Source organism: Lissotriton vulgaris, chromosome 3_1, assembly GCF_964263255.1.
Source record: "Lissotriton vulgaris chromosome 3_1, aLisVul1.2, whole genome shotgun sequence".
NCBI lineage: Eukaryota > Metazoa > Chordata > Amphibia > Caudata > Salamandridae > Lissotriton > Lissotriton vulgaris.
In genome coordinates, this window is record NC_141689.1 from 800,352,871 (window position 1) to 800,374,837 (window position 21,967).

Consider the following 21,967-nt stretch of genomic DNA (forward strand, 5'->3'; position numbering starts at 1 on the left):
CTTACCTGGAGGATTTGTTAAAGATCCAGCCAATATTGCTTTGGCGGCGCATCTGGACCTCTGATAAAAATGCGCTGACACAGGCAATCCTAGTAGACTCAATGGCTCTTGACCAATCCTCAAAAATAACATGGCTTTGGTATATCAGAAACTTCCTCAAGGACCTTGGCTTGGAGAAGTATTATCTTCAACCTGAAGGTATCATCGATCTACCAAAGAGAGTGTTGAAAGAACTGGCCCTGAGACACTTAGAGTCCTTGAGGTTGACTTCTGAGTCGACAAAACCCTCTGTCCTTCATGCCAACTTGGTTCAGGTCACATACTCTATCCAGCCGTATTTAACATTACAGACTAGTACGCATGATAGAATGTTACTGACAAGATTCAGATTAGATTTTTTTCATAGACTAGTAGCCTTTTCCGAGAGATATAGATGGGACCTAATTCTCCCTGTTTGTCCCTGTGATGAGCAATCTGCACAGACTAATTTACACACAATATTGCTTTGCAAATTCCATCATCCACACAGGAAAATTTGGCTACTACCACTGTTAAGGCGTTGGGGACTTAGACAGTGTCGCCCTGCAATGCTACGCCTCCAACTGCTAGAATCGGAACTTGTTTGTTATCTTGTCCTTAATTTTCTAAAATGCGTTATGAAGCATAGGAAAAATCTATAAAATTCATGCCGGATCTAGCTTCAGATGACGCAATGAAATAACTTGATGTTCCGTTTTAAACATACTAATCTGTCTTCGTCTGAATTTTATTCTGTAATTTGATCTTTCGTTTAACATGAAGATGTATTATCAAATGTTGCTTTTATGGTTTTCCAATGTGTAAAGCCGAATAAAGAATTATTATTATTATTATAAGTGGTGATGTACACTATTTGCAAGAAGTAGCGGTCTAAAGGGATATTAATGTCACAACACCCCAGCCTGGAGTTGGGTACGACTTCAGTTCCTATCGAGAGGACGCCAGAGTCTTAGTGTTTCTAAGAGCGGCATGCAGCGTGTCCTCTCCCCGGGCCGTGTTCCTGTTTTGACCATTGTATTAAATCTATCTTATTATTTAATAGACTGTCCAAACAGGAACAAGGCCGAGGAGAGGACACGCTGCATGCCGCTCTTAGAAACACTAAGACTCTGGCGTCCTCTCGATAGGAACTGAAGTCGTACCCGACTCCAAGCTGGGGTGTTGTGACATTAATACCCCTTTAGACCGCTACTTCTTGCAAATAGTGTACATCACCACTTATTCAGTAGACTACTCAGTCTAACGACGTGGCATCCAATACATGACGATTTTGCCTACAGCCTCCTCACACTGTTTGGGGACCAGATCCCTGTTCTCTCTACACCGACGGTCACGGGCCTGGCTGGGTCGGAATTATCACCAGCTGCGCGACCTTCTGGTTTTGACACAGCCATTATAGCCCTGAGGATTCACAGTAGCGATGAAACACGTGTCGGCTGGCTGTTTGACATATTAAAGGACTCCAACGGACTACTCTCCCTCTGGAGTTTCCGAGAATCTTCTGTCGCTTTGTTTTTTGTACTAAACTTTTGCATGTTACATAACATATGTTCCACTGTTGTTTGAGTGCATTGGGTAACCCCGAAATTTCAGAGGTGAAAGAGACAAACAAGCCCAGCAATCCTCCTTGGTACTGCTTGGATGATTATATAAGTGTATGGGTAATGACTGGGAGATTGCATCACTGCAGAGGTAATGTATGGGTGATTGCAAGAGTGCATCATAGTGCCTGTGTAATTAGAGGACTGCAAGAGTAGTGCATGGTGATTTTATAAGTGCTTGGGTAGTGGCAGAGGTATTGGATGAGTGCCTGGGTACTGGCTCTGTCATTAGGGGAGTGCATGGGTAGTTCATGGGTGATTGGAGCAGTCCATGGTTAGTGCCCGGATTATTGCATGAGTAGATGAGTTGTGCCTGGGTGATTGAAGGAGTACATTAGTAATGGCTGGGTGATTTTGTAAGTGGATAGGTACTGCTTGGTTAATTTTCTAAGTGCATGAGTAATGGCTGTGTGATTCCATGGGTGCAGAGGTAATGTATGGCTGATTAGGAGATTGCATATGTAATGTTTGAGTGTTTACATAAGTTTATGGGTACTGCCTGAATCAATATATGAGTGCATAGGTATAATGTGTATGATTGCAGGATTGCAAGAGTAGTACATTGTGATTTTATAAGTGCTTGGGTAGTGAATGAGTAGTGTCCAGGTGATTACCGGACTGCATTTGTAGTGCACAGGTGATTCTAGCAGTGCATGGTTAGTTCCTGGGTCATTGCATGAGTAGATATGTACTGATTGGATGATTAGAGTACTGTAAGGATAGTGTACAGTGAATGTATAAGTGCTAGAGTATTGGCGAAGGGATTGGATAAGTACATGGTACTGGCTGGGTGGTTGGAGGAGTGCATAGGTAGTGACAGGGTGATTGCTGGACTGCGTGGGTACTACGTCGATAATTGAAGGAGTGAATGAGTAGTGTGCAGGTAATTGGAGTTTTACATGGGTAGTGCACAGGTGATTGTAGCACTGCATGGGTAGTGCTTGTGTTACTTAATCTTACCTTTTTTGAAGTAGATATGAAACTCATTGAAACAATTTTTTCAGGTGTTTTATTATAATCTAAATGTAAAATATTTTCATACTTTAGAATTAGTTTCTGTAAAAGAAGAAAAATACTGTTATTGCATTTAATAATATAGTTTAAAAACACAACATAATTTTACACTTACATATCATATTCAGTTAGCCGTTTTTTGCTGTTTTCAGATTCTGTTGAATTTCACCATAAACAGTGATTTCAATGTTAATCATCATGTAACAGCGGGCAAAAAAATACAATCAATAAGATTGTTAAGTAAAAAAATTATTTTGTCTTCAAAATATTTACAACAAACTCAACTGTTTACATTTTCAAAAATAAACACCCTCAATAACATTGCATATCATACAAAGATCAAATATATGAACAGCTTCTTTCAAAAAAAAATTCTAAATACAATAGCAATGAACAAAAACGAAAATATAAACATTTTTTTTTTACATATTCCCAATTGGCCGAATGATGTTTCTGAAATCATTTGCATTGAAAATATCCAAAATAAACTCATTAGTTGAACTTTACATCTTCCCAATAGGCCAAATGATTTTTTCAAAACTTTGGCACCAAAAATATCAGAATACAATTGGGTAATTCATTAGGCAACCAACATTTGAATTCCAAGTGGGCATCAATATAACGTGTCCATCCTTTATTGCCCTTTAAATACATAGTATAGTATCCAGATGCCGTAGAAGGTCCATCGTGGAAAATAATTGCCACTGCTTTGAAAGTTCTTCCTGAAATTGACAGTTGACTTGCCACAACATTTTTTATTTTAGTTTCCAATATTCTTCTATGTGCTCTACAACGGTGTAGCATTAAAATGACACATTGTCCAAATCTTTCTATAAATAAAGTTGATAAATTTCAGATTTGCACTGAGTACATTTCATATTTTGATTTAGCTGTTTTTACTATTTTGTTAAGAGACACTGTTTTGCAATCTCCACCAGCTTCAACTGCCTTTGCATCCTCCACAAGACCTTCAAGAGGATACCCGCCAAATGCAGAAAGACCGTCACCCACGCACTCATGATGGAGCAAGGATTCGCACGTAAAGCGACTTGCTCACATTCAAGAACCTCGTTTACCCTGTAATAGCATTAACCAACCTGTTTTGTCATTAATATTGCACTTTCACACTACACGCGGGTGTGTCAGAGATGCTTGCCTATGTGTCTATTAATCGTAATGAGGCTTGCATACTACAGAATCGCTGCTTCGCAGAAATCTAGTCTGCGCATGCGTCGGTCATACCCATGTGATGTGACGCACTCGCAGTTCTGGAGGGATTTTTCGCTCATGCGCATTACAGCTAAAATGGCCGCTTTGTCTTTAACATGCTCTCCGCTTGCTACCGCCGCTTTTGCACATCTATCTATTTCTGCCTAAAACTCTAATGCTATAGATACTATAAAGTAAGGGGTGCAGTGTAGCTGATCATGGTGTACAGTGTATTCATTTTTTCTGTGTTTCTAATTTGTTTTCGCTTACTTTTCATGTACCGCGTATCTGTGGGCCTGGGAGTGGGGAGCCTCTCCATCTTAGAAGTCTGACAGGGACTCACCACGTGACATGAGAAATGAAGTCTTGCAACAGTGGAACTCAGCCAGCTGGCTGCCGAAGCTGAGATGCTCCTGGGAACCTGTGCTTTTGCCTGGGAGAAGACTTCGACTTGTACCTAAAATGTATCTAGTTGTACGATAATGTTTGTGTGCTCCATTGTCTTTTCTACACATATACATGGGAGCTGGAATGTAAGGGGTGGGTACGGAAAATTAAATATTCATCATGGGAACACAGAATTTTAGGTGGTGACAATGACCTAACCACCTCTTCTGACCAATCCTAAGTTGGGGATCCTGTCACTTGCAACATTTGTGGGTGGTCTGGGGACCCAAAAATGGTATAACTAGGCTAGTTTTAGCTAGAGAAATTGTCCGACTTGTCCGAGTAGCTGACCTGTCACTGACCCTACGAACTCTATAGGTGATTGATACAGAGAGCTGCGGAGCACTCTGTCCAAAATTTCCACAAACTTCAAGTGGTGGAAATAGTCTTAAGTGCTGGCGAAGCACTTTGCTGGGAGATTCGAGAACCCAATCGGGGTTACTGGCGGATTCAGTGCAGAGAAGGAGTAGCGCAGGCGTTGCATCCGAAGCTGCAGGTGTTGGTCGTGCCCTTTTGGTGAGCCCAGTCCTGACCCAAATCCTGAGGGGTATCCTGTCCTGATTGTCCGGGAGCTGTACCTGCTCGCCTACTGGCATCCTAAGTCCTTGAGGGTCCTTGTCCTCGCCTTCCCAAAGCTGACCCGTGGCCAGGGTTAGTCCTCATTCCTGTCCTAGGTAAATATAATTGTGGGTGTCCGTCTATCTATTCTCCTTCCTTCTTCTCTTTTTAATAAAGCATCCTTGCCCATGGTATTCTCTCTGTCATCTCCAAAGACTTATATACAAACTGTTTGTTAGATATGTTCCATTTTTCCCCCCTACCTGTAGGACTTTATTGAAACTGTTTACTTAATTAGTGTGATCTAATTTTATTTATGTTTAGGATCTATGCTTAAATTAGGAGTTAGACTAAGATCAGTTTGAATCACTTGTAGGACTTTAGCAATTCACTGACTAATATGTTTTAAGCTCACTTACCTTAGTATAAGCCTGAAAACTGAATAGCATGTTCCCTGTTACCTTTACCCGGTAGTTTTCCATTCGCACTCAATGGTGCTTGCCCTCATTCACAGTTATATTATAGTTGTAATCCGGGGGGCGTGGCCTGGAGCTGATGATGGTGGACGTGTAGTTTGCCAGCTCCGTCCTGTGCCCTGAACACCAGCTAAATTATCCTATGATCCCCTGCCTGCAATCCGCCTGATTCATGCCTAGATTGTCTCCGGGGACGAGCGGCGTGTAACGGTGCCACGTTGCCCTTCTGGTACCGCTCCTGTGGGAAGTTCGGCCGACGGACCCTGCTACGGCCTGTTGCACAAAGTGAAGCCCCGGACTTGCGTGCTCGACCTGGCCAGCCTACCCCCATACTTCTTCGCGGTCCAACCGGGACCCAGGATCGGACTGCGGCCGCTTTGCCGACCAGGGACGCGGGGTGAGACAAGGTGCCCACACCCCCTACCAAGGCTCTGTTGCCCCCCCTCCCTCGGCTTATGAAACACGGGCTGTCCGCGCTGCTGCGCAGCCCCACCGGAACGCGGGAGCGTCTCCGTGCAGTCCCCCATAACCCGCCAAAGTGATCGGCGGGTCCCCGGCGCTGCCACCACTGGGTCCGTGAACTCGGGAAGGGCGACACACGCAGCATAGCCGGCGCTGCAACCTGGCATTGTCCCGCTCGGGATACCGGAGTCAAGGAGCGGACCTGGCTGGCATCAACAACGCTCTGGCGCCATCTTGTCACCACGTTGGGGTAAGTGGTGACTCTTGAACCCTTAATCACTCAGGCCACGTGAAACAGGGTGGCGGACATTGGAGACCGGCAGCACACGGAGGAGGGGGACCGTGGAGAGGTGGTGTGCCTCGCGCATTGGCGCCTTCAGGCAGCGCTGTAGCCCAGACATCACTGCGCTCTCATCAGGCAAGATACATTCACTTTGAGGCGCACTGGTTCACATCACCCTTGCCACCTACACGAACCTCGCCAAGGCACAGGCGACGCACCGACTCATCCTTGGTTGGCGCCTCATCTGGGTATCCTACACCACCTTTGCCAACACTGGGATATACGCTGCATCTACCTCTTTGCAGTGCAGAGAGTGGACAGGCCATAGCAACTGCCGTACGTCCAGAGGGAACGAGGCGGGCTGCTGCCTCTACTACAACGCCACCCTGCTGACAAGGTCTATGGGCAGGACGAGGGGCAAACGTCAGGACCAGAGCACCCGAACGGACATGCAGTCCACCAGTTCGGAGGACCCACTGGCCTCCTCCAGTATGGACATCATCCCGCCGACCGGTAAGGGGTCTCAAGACGCCAAGCTAGATCTGATCCTGAATGAAATACGCGCGACGCGTGAAGCGCTAGAATTGCGCATGGACAATATGGCGACCGGCCTATCCTTACTGAAAGCGGACCACAACAAATTGGCGGATCGAGTGGCGGAGCAGAAAATAGCGCTAGACGACATTATACCGCAGCAAACGGAACACTCCGTGAAACTAGAAAACGTGGAGAAGCAACTGAAGCAGCTGTGGGGAAGAGTGGACGAGGCGGAAGGACGGGCCCGCCGCAACAACGTCCGCATCCTGGGCATTCCGGAGAGAAGCGAGGGGAGAGACCCCACGCAGTTTGTGGAGGATTGGCTTAGGAAGCTGGTGGGCCAGAGAGATCTCACCGCTCTCTACAGTGTGGAGAGGGCGCATAGGATGCCATCACGGCCCCCACTAAATGGGGCACCCCCGCGCCCACTGATCGCTCGTCTCCTCCATTTCAAAGATCGTGACACTGTCCTTCGGGCGGCCAGGGAGGAAGCGCCGATACGCTTCGAGGACAAGACCATCTCGGTCTACCCTGATTTCACGCCCACTGTACAGCGAGCCAGGTCCACCTTCATGGGGGTGAAGCGCAGACTGCGTGACAGGAACATGAAATATGCCCTTTTGTTCCCTGCTCGGCTAAAAATCCTGCATAACAACAAGTCCCTCTTCTTTGACTCGCCTGAGGAAGCGTCTGAATGGATGGAGGTCGCCCTGACTCCGCCGGCGTCGCAGGACCAGTTCACAGGCCACCACAGCAACGCCAGTAGGGGCTCGCCAGACCGACGGAACGACGCTCACAGCCCTGGACATCACTCATCTCATGGAGCATCGGGGGCGGCGCATACTCTCGGACAACAGGCGACAGACCACACGTCATCATCCACACATCAGCGTCTCACTGAGGCGGCCCTGGCTGCCCACGACGCGGGAGCAACCGGAGACAGACTCACCGTTACCACTGACACTCATACTGAGGTGTCTGGTTCAGTTGACAGCCTGCAACTTTTCCCGAAGATCACGGCACAGATGGCAGCGGAGTTCTGAGCCACGACACGATTACTTCTCTCCAAGTGGTAACGTATGTCGAATCCTCACATATGGTGGGTTGAGTGTGCAGGGATCCATCATATTGTGGGCTTTCACGCCCACGCAAACAGTTCAGTGCCAACCGTCGGAGGTCCACCACCCCCCGGTATGCACACGTACTTGACTGTGTTGTGCCCACGTTGGACACCATGGTTTGGCTCCTGGGTACGTTGGCTCAGGGACCTTTTTGTTTGGGGGTTTATTGTTTGCGAGACACTCTTCTATTTTAGCACAGCAGAACATGTGGGGTCGCCCAGTTGTTACACCTTGCCACACCGCACAGATGGGAATGGGACCTCTTAACATTTACCAATTGTGCACCTGGAATGTTCGTGGCTTGGGATCAGTGCATAAACGTCATAGAATCCATGCACAACTCAACCGGAGAGGGACACAAATTGCCTGTTTACAGGAGACACATTTGAACGCTGCTGAAGCGGTGAAATTGCGAAAGAAGTGGAGAGGACAGCTCTATGCCACCTCATATTCCGCATTGTCAAGGGGGGTGGCAATTTGGATGCGTGGGTCTCTTCCTTTCCAGTTGTTGGAGCAACGGGTTGATAAGGAGGGTCGCTATGTGTTTGTAAGGGGTCTGCTGGATGGGGAGGAAGTTGTTGTGGGGTGCATGTACTCGCCTAATACGAACCAGTTGGAATTTCTGTCCAGTGTCAACGGGGTGCTTGCAGACTGGGCTGACCTTCGCTGGGTAATAGGGGGAGATTTTAATGCTGTACTTGATGTTCTACTGGATAGGTCACATCCCCCATTACTGGCTACTGAGAGCAGGAAACAGGCTGCTGCGCTTGCGAGTTGGGCTGAGGGTTGGGACTTGGCAGATGTGTGGCGTAGCATTCACCCCACGGACAGGGAATACACCTTTTTCTCCCCTCCCCACCAGCTTCACACCAGAATCGATCATATTTTCTGCTCAAGGTCCCTTACTGCATTGATTGTCCAAACACAACACATGGGGAAAACGTTCTCGGACCATAGCCCCGTGGAAATTACATGGCAGTGGGGTAGGAGGCTAGCCCCCATACCGACCTGGCGACTAAACCCTGAACTCCTTGAGGACTCGGTTTTCCGGTCCTCCCTCTCCGACACTATCGATACCTACTTCTCCACGAATGCGGGCACGGCTAGCTCCCGGCAGGTAGAATGGGACACTTTCAAAGTATGTCTGAGGGGGGCTGCTATGACTACTAGGGTGGGTAGGAAACGGGAGGTACTTAGCCAGCTTAAGGAGGTGGAGGGCTCACTTGCATCCTTAGAGAACGAGGCAGCGGGTACCAACGCTCCCTTTCCACCACTGCAGGAGGCACGCATTAGACATGCAGAGCTGCTGGAAGAGCTGCGAGTTATTGACTATAGGGAGTACACGAATAGGCAGCACACACAGGCCGACCGGGCCGGCCCCCTACTTGCCCGCATCCTGCGGGACTCCCCGATCAGCCAACCCATTCTGCGGATCTTGGACCACTCTGGCCAGCTGGCTACCACCCAAGTAGGGATTAATACAGCATTTAAGGACTACTATTCCGCGCTATATGGCCCCCCACTACCCCTGTCCGAACCCGCATTAGTGACCTTCATGGCGGAACTGGTTCTCCCGCAGCTTACTACAGATCAGAGTAAAGACTTAAAGCGTGCCATAACATTGGCAGAAATCAGACAGGCAATCCGAACCCTCCCTAAGGGTAAGGCCCCTGGAACGGATGGCCTGCCAACCGACTTCTACGCCACTTACATGGACCTCCTGGCCCCGCGACTACACATTGTTTATCTGGAAGCTCTACGCACAGCCTCTCTACCACAATCAACCATGCAAGCTCTGATTACGTCCCTCTTGAAACCGGCCAAAGAAGGTCTGCAGTTGGCCGATTACAGACCCCTGTCCCTTCTTAATACTGACTCAAAAATTTTGAGCAAGATACTGGCATCAAGGCTCGTACAATACGTGCCACATTTGGTCCACCAGGATCAATGTGGCTTTGTCACAGGCCGTAATACGGCCATGAACCTTCGGCGATTGGCCCAGCTCATGCTTGGGAACGATGCGGACGTGGGCTCCGAAGGGTGCATCTCTCTGGACCTAAAACAGGCTTTTGATTCCCTGAGATGGGACTATATGTTTGCCACATTATCAAAATATGGGATCCCGCCGGAATTCCTCGCTTGGGTCAGATTACTATACACAATCCCCACGGCGAGGGTACGCACTTCCAACCAAATCTCGGGCCCCATGGCCATTGCCAGAGGCACCAGGCAGGGCTGTCCACTTTCCCCTCTCCTCTTCGTTCTTGCCCTCGAGCCATTGCTCTGCAGACTTAGACTGCTAGCCCCCCAATACGGTATACGGCGGCATGGTACGGACCACATTGTCTCTGCATACGCGGATGATATCATATTATATCTCCGAGATTTGAGGGGTGAGCTGGGCCCGGTCTCCCAGGTTTTTGAGGATTTTAGAGAAATATCTGGCCTCACCATCAGCGAGTCTAAGTCCTACGGATTCGCCTTTGTAACTGCGGGTGATCCGACCCCCCTGTCTTTTGCCCCACATGAATTCCAGATGGCGGAAACCACCTTCCGTTACCTGGGAATACAGATATATAGAGAGGCGAGCATGATGATAGACGGCAACCTGGGGAGGGCCATTAGAGCGCTGAAGTCTCAAGTTCAATTTTGGCTTACATTGCCGCTCTCCATACCCGGCAGAGTGGCAATTTCCAAGATGGTGATGTTGCCCCGGCTTATCTACTACTTCACCAACCTGCCGTTTCAGATCCCAGCGGCAACATTCAAGACCCTCGACTCCCTGCTCACAGAACTTGTGTGGGGACATGGCCGCAGGCGAATAGGGCTGGCTAAGTTGCAGCTTCCCTCCAACTCCGGAGGCATGGGCTTACCGGACTTTAGGGCTTATCATTATGCATGTCAGCTACAATGGTTGGCTTACTGGGTGGCGGGCCGCAATCTTCATGAGATTAATCTGACCCAAGAGGACCATGCTAAGGGGAAAATACACATCTTACTCCTGCCTGGATCGGATCTACCTAGAAACACTACGCCACTGCTCAAACTGGCGATCACACTTTGGCGAAGGGCATTGAAATATACGTCCACAGGGACACCTTATGCCCCCACAATACCACTCTTGGGCATACCACTGGGCCCGGGCACACTTACAACGACTCTACTGGAGCCCTGGCATGACGCGGGTGTGACACATGTGGGTGACCTGTTTGCGGAGGGGCACTTGTTGTCCTTCGAAGACTTCAGAACCACACAGGGCATACCCGGCGGCTCCTTTCTCCTGCATGCCGGTCTCCGACACTACATCTTGCGCCGCTGGTCACCCGACGGACAGGAGCCTATTGCAAATCCTCTGATCACAATGCTTTACCTCATGGGGACGGGCGGCCATCTAACTAAGTGGCTTACTGTTAGCATTAAATCGGGGAGGGCGCTTACACTGGCACCACTAAGGGCGACTTGGGAGGCGGATATTGGGAGGCCATTAAGGGATAAGGAGTGGGAGCGCATACTGCAATTCCCCAGAAAAGTAGCTAGAAATCCTAAGAACAAGTTCATTCAACTGATGTTGCTGCATAGGGCTTACCTAACACCACACCGCCTACATATGATGTTCCCTGCATCCAAGAGCAACTGCCCCCGATGTGAGGCAGACGACGCATCTCTGGTACATATGATGTGGCAATGCCCCAAACTGGGGTATTTCTGGACCACTGTCCATGACTCACTTGAGAAGGCTGGTACCTTGACCCGATCACCTACACTTGAACACATGCTCCTAGGGCTAGGTCCATCGACCCGCACCAGGACCGTGGCGGCGCGCTTCTCGGATCTGGCCCTGTTGTTGGCTAAGCGTGCCATCACGATACGGTGGAAGTCATCGAAACCGCCCAACCCTGACCTGTGGAGGGCGGAAGTTGTACGTTGGGGTAAGGCTGAGGGCGAGGCACTACAAAGGGAAGAGAGTAGGGGCCTCTGCAAGACACCTATCTCACTGGAATGGTTTGACACTTTGGGGGTGTTTGAGGCTGGCAGTGACAGTGATGAAGAGGATATTGGTGAATAGCCACTTGGGGTGCGGTTACGCCAATGCTTATTCTCATATGCACTGCCACGAACAATACCTGCGGTGCACTATGAGGCAACACGGGTAGGTCGAACCCGTCTGTAGCATTCCGCTACCTAACCAGACTGTGTATTGACCTTAACTATGTGTAAATGACTAGAGTGCGACCCACATAGCGATATTTAGATCATATGCCTATTTAGAGAGTGAAGGGTGGGAACTTGCAGGGTGGAGGGTGGGATCGGGAATGAATGGGGTTTGTTAGTTGTAATGATTCATCGACAAAATGAAAAATCGAATTTACCAAGCTTGTATATTTGCTATGAGCAACCGCATACATGTGCAACGGAGTTTAACATTGGTATTGTGTAAACATATCTATATTCTGTTGTTGCTCTACAACTTTGCTAATAAAAAGATTTTCAAAAAAAAAAAAATAGTTGTAATCCTGATTATTGATATTTTGATCTGTATTAGTTTTATCCTCATGTCATTCTGATTTAAACTTACTATATAAAATCTTCAAAACCCTTCAGGTGTCTGTGGTCATTATAAAAATATCGAAGTGTTTTTAAATGTATAAAGTATTAAGGATCTTCTTATCTCTTGTCCACTGCTAGCTCCTGATCCATCAGGAAAGTATGTGCCTGTGGTAAGTCAGGTATCTTGGTAATAGTGTTAAAGAAAACACACAGAATTACTGATGGTGGTGTGTAAACTCGCCCGATTCACAAAAATACTGTCATAAACACGTCATGGGCCCAAGTGCGTGAGATCTGGTAAACTAGGAGTCGGGCAACCTGCGCGCTCTATCAGTAATTTTCTGTTAGCAGATAGATGGTTAGGACTAGTTAAGATAGGTAGATAAGATAGTTTATGAATTGTGAAAAATAAAAATTTGCTGCAAAAATTTATTGCTGCTAAAATAAGTTTTGTTATTGCATTTTAAATGTTATAAAAAGTTTGAAATTATATTTTATGAAATGCTGCTATATTATTGCATGTAGTTAACATAATTGTTCGTGATTGTTTCTTGTTGTGGGAATCCCCGGGGAAATAAAATAGCAAGTGGTGAGTAGAATCCACTTGGCTGTGAGGTCACTGGCTAGGAGGGAGATTAGTGCATGGTTAGGCAGAACTGGAAGCACTAATTAGGATTTTCCTGAATGAATTGTTGAATAAATGATAGCTACAAGTACCCTGTTGAAACTCCCGTTGTGATATTACCTAGTAAGGGTCACGTGCGGAAGGAGTATTAGGTTCTTTGGAGCTTGAGTGATAGCAGAGGAGTCCGCTGGTGAAGGTTTGACTTAGTATATATCCCGGAAAGAAGTGGATGAGTCAAAGGAGTAGCAGGTTCTCTAATGCTTGAATGAGAGGATAGGCAGGCGAGATCTATCCGTAGTGAATGAAAAGTAGACAGAAGTGGTTTACTTGCAGTAAGAGAAAAACCCTTGTTCTTTTTAAAACCCTCAAGCACAGTGGCGAATGTTATAAGTTGTTAACTAAACTAAGCACTTGCACTTTAAGAAAAATTCAAAGTTTCCGTTACCTTGTGAAGGAGGGAGTCGGTCGCAAGGCTGCACTGACATCACTCCGTGCCGCGCTGGTATTGGTTGAGCCCGCGGGTGTGTAGCGAATCCAGAATTGTAATGGAGGGGTGAGCACCGAAGAGTGAGACCGCGTCTCACAAAGGGGCCGCGCACCCATTGGTCAAGAGCTTTTTGCAACCTCGGTGCTGATTGGTTGCTGTGAATTGACAGACGCGCTAGCATTGGAAGCACATAAGTAAACAAAATTAATCAATCCGAGCTTGAAGATAGTTTGGAGAGGTGTATGTGGTATCCTGAATTTTTACCTGATCCGAAAAATCTAGGTTTTCATAAGGAGCAGATGCTAAGAGGTAGACCTTACAATATGTACGGAGGAAAGAGAAAATTGACCCTTGCCGAAAAGATCAAGAATTATTTCAAGAAAGACAAGCCCATTAGAACTAGGGAGGGTGTGATTATTCCACGACCCAATACTCCCGCATCATTTATGATGTTTGATAAAGGGTATCATACCTGTGTGTGGTTGGAAAATTGGGTAAAGTATACTGAAGATGACGGAGACCTAGCATTTCCCCTCAATGGTACCTTTAATGGTAGAATCCTATTCAACTCGAGGACCCGAATGAATGAATTACACCCCGACCCAGATTAACGCAATATGAAGCTTTAGAGGAATGGGAGATTGAGGCTCTAGAGCGAGACAGATCCCGAATGGATAAGGGAGTGAGCAAATGGTATCCAAAATTGCAGCGGGAAACAAAAGAGAAAAAGATGAAACAGTGGAGACAGAATATGATGGTTGAAGGACTATTTCCAATGTTCGGGGTAACTGAACAAGGGGGAGGAAAAAGAGCAGAGAAAACTCGACATCTAATGGCCATGGGGGACTCGGAGGATGAATACTTGGAGGATTTGTTAATGAAAAATCCACCTCCTTATGCTGAAGTGTCTGGGCTCCTAAGCTCGAAAAATCAATTTTTCTGACATCCTAGAAGTAGAAGGGCCAGTGAGACAGATGTGGCTGGTACCGGCAGCAAAACCAGTGATAGTGACGGATTTTGCAGACCTGGCACAGCGGTCCCAAATTACCGACCTTTTGGTGAAGACAGACCAGGGTTAGCAATCCCAACTGCCCCGAGGATATACCCCACATTGGTACCCCAAGTAATGCATGACAACTCTATGGAAAGGGTTTTGCATGAACGAGAAAGAGAAGCACTGATTAAACAGCGAAATGAACTAATTAGACTATAGCTCAGATAAATCCCAGTCCTGACGCCCTGACAATCCCAGTAACTATTGGTCCTTCTGTTCCTCTTTATGGGGATAGACAGGCTAGCTCAAGAACTCCAGTTATTACACCGATTGTAGCACCCCCAAGAAAAGAGCCGCTCGTAGTTGATGATCAGGCAAGTGAATGTGAGTCCGTGATCTCCTTAATGGATCTGCCCATAAGGGAACCCGGAACCAGTGTACCACGGGCAAGAAATCAGTCTAAGGCAAAAGAAGTCCTAATTGAAACAACTTCAGGGATCAGGAGTGCCACAGTAGTGACTCCAGAGGAACTGGACAGATGGACCAGAGAAATAGAAAAAGAAACTCCCCAGCACAAACCTTTAGATATCTATAGACTAAGGATAGAAATGGAGGAACTAATGGCCGGAAACGTGGGATTAGACAGATTGAATACTCTTAGTGAGGAGGAGTTGCTGTTTATCAGCAAAAGCCTTACCCGGAGCACCAGAGTGTTCCATGAAAAGTTAATGGACACAGCCACGGATATGGGAATAGATGTTAGTCGATCCAAGGTATTACAGAAACCCTATAGAGCCGAATTTTCCGACAAGGATTTAGAAAACATGAATGTGTCAGGGAAGAAGATACAGATAAAAGAATTGCTGAACATACTGCAGAAATGGGGAGATCTAGACAAATGTAAAGCCCGGTGGGCAAAGAAAAAGGAAGACAGTAAGGCAAAACCAAAGACTTCTGAATATGTGTTAAAGGAAGTGGGCAAGGCAGAAAATCTGTGGTGCACAGACATAATATCGACTCCAAAATATCGACTGGACATAATATCGACTTTTAAATATAGACTGGACAAAATATCGACAGGACAGAATATAGATGACCAAAATATAGTTTGTAAGGTAAGTGATATAATATCGACTGTTAAAAATATAGATAGTAAAAAATATCGAATTTTTAATAATATCTAATTTTCCATAGTTTTTTTAATTGTATAATATGTGTGAAAAGTGTGTATTTATGTTATAATTAATTTTTAGTAATGATTTTTGTTTTTATAATTATTGCGTAATTTAATTCTGTAGCGGGTTGTGGGTTTATAGGGGAATAGGGTGGGAAGTATTTTAATTATAATTAATTAAATATTTAAATTTATTTATTGATAGTAAATTAAAATTAATAGTTAATTAATTTATAATAGTTAATTAATGAAATTTTAATTGGTAATTAATTTTAATTAATTGATTAATTGGTAATTATGTAAATTTTAACAAATTATTTTTGTAGCGGGTTGTGAGTTTATAGGGGAATTGGGTGGGAAGTGATTAAGTTATAAATAATTAATTAATTACATTTATTTATATTTATTTAATTTCAAATAATTGTTAAATACTTTTTCATTATTAAATATTTAATTGTAAATATTTTTATTAATTAGTATTAATAGGTGATCAATAAAAATAATTATTGTTAATTAGTAAATTTAATATATTAATTATTATATTGTGTACAAATATTATTTATTTTAATTAATTATTAATAGATATTCAATAATACATTTTTTAATTATTTATGAAGTATTTACTTTCCCTAATGTTGTATTCTCTGGAGTGGGAATAGTAATTTTAACCCCTACGCTATCCAACTTTTTCCCTACTGTTGCACCCACTGGAGTGGGGATAGTAATTTTAACCCCTACGCTATCCAACACTTTCCCTACTGTTGCACCCACTGGAGTGGGAATAGTAATTTTAACCCCTACGCTATCCAACGCTTTCCCTACTGTTGCACCCACTGGAGTGGGAATAGTAATTTTTACCCCTACGCTATCCAACGCTTTCCATACTGTTGCACCCACTGGAGTGGGAATAGTAATTTTTACCCCTACGCTATCCAACGCTTTCCCTACTGTTGCACTCTTTGGAGTGGGAATAGTAATTTTAACCCTCACGCTATGCAACGCTTTCCCTACTGTTGCACCCACTGGAGTGGGAATAGTAATTTAAACCTCTACGCTATCCAACCCTTTCCCTACTGTTGCACTCACTGGAGTGGGAATAGAAATTTTAACCCCTACGCTATCCAACGCTTTCCCTACTGTTGCACCCACTGGAGTGGGAATGGTAATTTAAACCCCTACGCTATCCAACACTTTCCCTACTGTTGCACTCACTGGAGGGGGAATAGTAATTTTAACCCCTACGCTATCCAACGCTTTCCCTACTGTTGCACCCACTGGAGTGGGAATAGTAATTTTAACCCCTACGCTATCTAATGCTTTCCCTACGCTTGCACTCTTTGGAGTGGGAATAGTATTTTTTACACTTCTGCTATCATACGGTAATATAATAGTATCTTATTTCATTATAGTATGTTACTATATATATATGTTTTAACAAATATGATTGTAAATTTTTTTTTTATTAATTTCTTTCTTTTTTAATTATTATAAGTTAATTTAAGTATTTTTAAGTATATTTTAGTAATTAAATTTTAATATTTTAATTTAACACTGTTTTTAATAAAGTCGATTTTTTTAAAAACTATATTTTTGTAAACGATATTTTGTACTCGATATTTTTGTACTTACCTGTTTGTAGATACAAACTCGATATTCTGTCTGTCGATATTTTGTCCACGATATTTTTGCAAGTCAATATTTTGTCCCTCGATATTATTTCAGTGATCCAAAATCTGTATCCCATGAGAGAAGTACCGGGTGAGAAATATGTACATGTCCCATGGTCCCGACAGGATATTGTGTCTTTTACCAATGACTTCCCAAAATTAAGAGAGAAACCAGTAGAGTGGTATAGGCAGGTTGAGCGATTCGTGAAGGTTCAAAAATGTCTCCTGAAGGACCTGGATGGGTTCTTTGACATTGTAGTTCCCGTAGACTTGTGGACAGAATGCAAGATTGCAGTTGATTGGCCCAGTGAAGAATATGAGAGAGACTCCAGAACTGGAGCTCCTTCACCTGATGTAATGAGAAAGTATGATAAAGTCATACAATACCTAAAAGAGAAAGTGCCAGCAAAGGAAACCGATTGGACCCGAATAGATAGAACTACCCAAAATCGTGATGAAACAGTGCACTCCTATTATGAAAGATTACTACAGGTATTCAAAACCTACAGTGGAATGGATAATATTGAAATGAAGGATATGACCCATTTCATTTATCGATTCGTGTTGGGGTTGAGACCTGAAATATCCCAGTGGATCAGAGATAATAAAATCTGTTGGCAGGGCAAACCCATAGATGAGGTCCTTAAGTACGCTAAGTACTGTGAGGATGAATTGGAGAACAAAAGAAAAGCCCTAAAGGAGAAGGTTATGTGGGCACAAGTAAAATTGGTGAACAACAAGAGAAACAGTTAAGTAAAATGAATAATAATACTCAAAACACTAATTCTGGGAGGAGGGAAGCCCCGAGTAAAAATGAGTAAAGAAGAGGCCAAAAAGAAATTCCCCTGTCACGGATGCGGTCATATAGGGCACTGGAGAGACGAGTGTCCACATTTGCAGGCTGGTAATGCCCCCATAAATGGTTTAAATCCACAGGTGCAGAAAGAGGGGCCACGAAAGAATCAGCAACAGGTGAAACAGCATCCGTTGCCTCGAGCTCCTAGACCTAATTACAAGAATCAGGCTCAGCAGAATGAGGGGGTCGAGGTATGGGAAGGAGGGGATGAGAGAAATGCAGTAACTTCACAATTCCTGTTAAATGATACATTCCGCTGTGATGAACAATACTGATGGGGCCTGAGGGGGGAAGACGAGGAGTGCGTGCTTGGCGCCTCCTTACCGGTAGACCAGACAGGGCCATACATTGAAGGAAAGGTAGAAGGAAATGACGTCACCTTTCTGTTGGACACTGGTGCTACCCGCTCGACTGTGAAAACAGTGGACTTTCCAAACCTACCCCTCTCGGGAGAAGCTATCCAAGTAGTGGGCGTGTCAAATCAGATAGTTAGTACTCCAGTAACTGAACCAATGGAGATATCTATAGGGAACTTCAAAGAAATGCACAGATTTGTTGTCTGTGATTCTAGTCCAGTGAATCTACTGGGACGTGATTTGTTGTGCAAAATGAACTGTACCATCTTTTGCACACCAAAGGACGTCGAAATTCAGAACCCAGATGAAGATGGCCTGTACAAACTAATGTTGCTAAGGCCCGATACAGAAATCAAGACTCTGACAATACAGGACTTACCGGAAGAGCTTCAACAAAAAGTGATACCAGAGGTGTGGGATTTCACTGGGAGAGATGTAGGATTAATGGCAAATGTGGACCCAGTTAAAATAGCCATTAAAACAAATGCTATTTACCCGAAAACCAGACAGTATAAAATGAGTGCAGAAGTGAAAGCGGGAGTCGCAATTGAAGTAAATAGGTTGCTAGAGGCAAACATAATACAGGAAGTAATGAGCAGTTCTTGTAATTCTCCCATAATTGGAATTAAAAAGCCTAGCGGAAAGTACAGGGTAGTGCAGGACCTGCAAAAGGTAAACCAGATTGTTGTACCTTACTGTCCTATTGTGCCGAACCCTGCAGTGATTTTGTACCAGATCCCATGGAATGCGGAATGGTTCACCGTTATTGACTTATGTCACGCATTCTTCTCCATCCCATTACACCCAGACAGCAAATTTCTTTTCTCATTTGAATTCAACAGTCATGTCCACGTCTGGAATCGTGTCCCTCAAGGGTACACAGAAAGTCCTTCGATTTTCAATCAGATTTTAAAAAGATGCCTTGAATCCCTAGTCCTGCCAAAAGAATCTGTTTTGGTCCAGTACATAGACGACCTTCTGGTGGCGTCTAAAAGTCGAAACGACTGTGTCACTGATACCATTGCCTTATTGAATCATCTAGGCAAGGGAGGACATAAAGTATCACCTGACAAATTGCAGTTCTGTAAGAACTCAATGAAATATCTGGGGCACCAGATAGAAAAAGGTATCCGAAGGGTCACTTCAGAAAGGATTAGAATAATTCGAGATATGGAGTTACCTAGAACCCAGAAGGAAGTCAGAATGTTCCTAGGAGTTCTAGGATGTTGCAGACAGTGGATTGTGGGATTTGCTGTTTTAGCCAAACCACTGATAAAAATGACCAAGAAAGGAGTAGAAGATCCTGTTAGTTGGGATGACGAAAGTATGACAACCTGGATAAAATTGCGGAACTGTCTGTGTTCAGCCCCTGCATTGGGAATGCCCGATTACTCCAAGAACTTTGAATTGTTCTGTGATACACGAGACAATTGTGCACTCTCAGTCCTAACACAAGAGCATGGTCTGTCCAGACGTCCAGTGGCTTATTTTTCGGCTACTTTCGATCCAGTGGCTGCTAGATTACCTGGATGTCTGAAAGCAGTAGCTGCCACTTGCACTAGTCCAGAACAAAGTGAAAACATTGTCATGGGACATCCTGTAACAGTATATGTTCCACATTCAGTTGTGATTCTGCTGACCCGAACAAAGACCCAGTATCTCACACCTAGTCGGCTGACTAAGTATGAGAGAATTCTTATTGGTGCAGAGAATGTGATAATTTCCCGATGTAATATTCTGAACCCTGCAACCTTGTTACCCATCACCCAAAATGCAGAAGTGGAGGGTGAAATTGAACATAACTGAATTGACTTTACTGAGTTTAGCACCAAACCACGTCCTGATATGAAAGAAACAGCCTTACCTGTAGAAGACCTTGTGATGTTTGTGGATGGCTCCTGCTTGAGACATGAGGATGGAGGGTTGAGTGCTGCCTATACCGTAGTTACACTGGAAACGACCCTAGAGGCATCCTACTTAAGTGAAATAAAATCTGCCTAAGTAGCCAAATTAATTGCATTGGCAAGAGCTTGTAAACAAGGGAAAAATAAGAGAGTAACCATATACACTGACAGTCAATATGGTTACGGGGTTGTTCATGACTTCGGCCAGCTATGGTTGCAAAGAGAATTCATGACTTCCTCAGGTACCCCTATCAGAAATGGAAAAGTGGTACAAACCCAACTGGAAGCAATCCAGTTACCCAAAGAATTGGCGGTGGTCAAATGTGCTGCTCACAAATCTGGCAGCGACGATGTGACAGTCGGAAATCGATATGCTGACCAAATTGCCCAATATTGTGCCCGATACAAAATGTCCCTAAAAATCAAATTGTGGGGAGGCGGAAACAGCTGCCAACTTATGGTGTTTGAGAATGTATCTACTTGGAGGGAACTGAAAGAGTTGCAGCAAGCAGCAGAGGAGGAGGAAAAGGAGAGATGGGAGACCGATGGATGTCAACCCAGGGACAGGGATGGTGTTATGGTTAATAAAGAGGGTATGCCTATATTACCAGACAGCATGGTTGCTCCAATGGCCAGAATGATACATGGAGACACACATATAGAGAGGGATGGGATGTGCCGTATGTTCCAAGAAGTGTTTTACAATTCGAAGTTCAGAAACATTGCAGAGACACTTTGCCAGAGGTGCTTGGTTTGCCAGCAATTTAACCCTGGGAAAAGAACCGTAGTAGACCAGAGTACGATTGGAAAGGCAGAAGGTCCATTCGTCAGACTACAAGCAGACTTTATTCAGTTACCCATGTGCAAAGGATATAGGTATGTCCTAGTTATAGTCTGCCTATTCTCAAGGTGGGTGGAGGCCTACCCAGCAAAGAAAAATGATGCTATTACTGTAGCCAAACTGTTACTTAGGAAGCTAATACCTAGGTATGGATTTCCAGAGACAATTGAAACAGACAGAGGTGGGCATTTTGCCAACGAAATCCTAGCTGAACTCTATAAAGCATTCAAGTTTGAGCCAAAACTGCACTGTGCATATCATCCAGAGGCCTCTGGAGTAGTCGAACAGGTGAATGGCACTATAAAATCAAGATTGGCAAAAATGTGTAACTCTACAAGATTGAACTGGATAGAAGCCTTGCCCCTTTTCCTGATGGGATTGAGAAGCATTCCAAACCGTAAGACAGGCCTGAGTCCCCATGAGATACTAATGGGAAGAGTGATGCGACAGGCATGGGTACCTGGACACAAACTGCTAAGTATTTGTGATGATTTGGTACTAGAATACTACAGGCAGCTGGGTGACCAAGTGCGTTCTATATCTCACCAGATTGGGGAGGACGCCGTCGCCTGGCCTACAACTCCAGCCCATAAGCTGAAACCTGGTGATTGGGTTGTGTTGAAGAAACACACCCGGAAGAGTTGCCTTGCACCTAAGTGGGGAAAACCAAGACAGGTGATCCTTGTCACTACAACTGCTGTGAAGTACGCAGGCGTGCCAAAGTGGATCCATGCCAGCCATACCAAGAGGGTAACCGGAGAAGAAGCG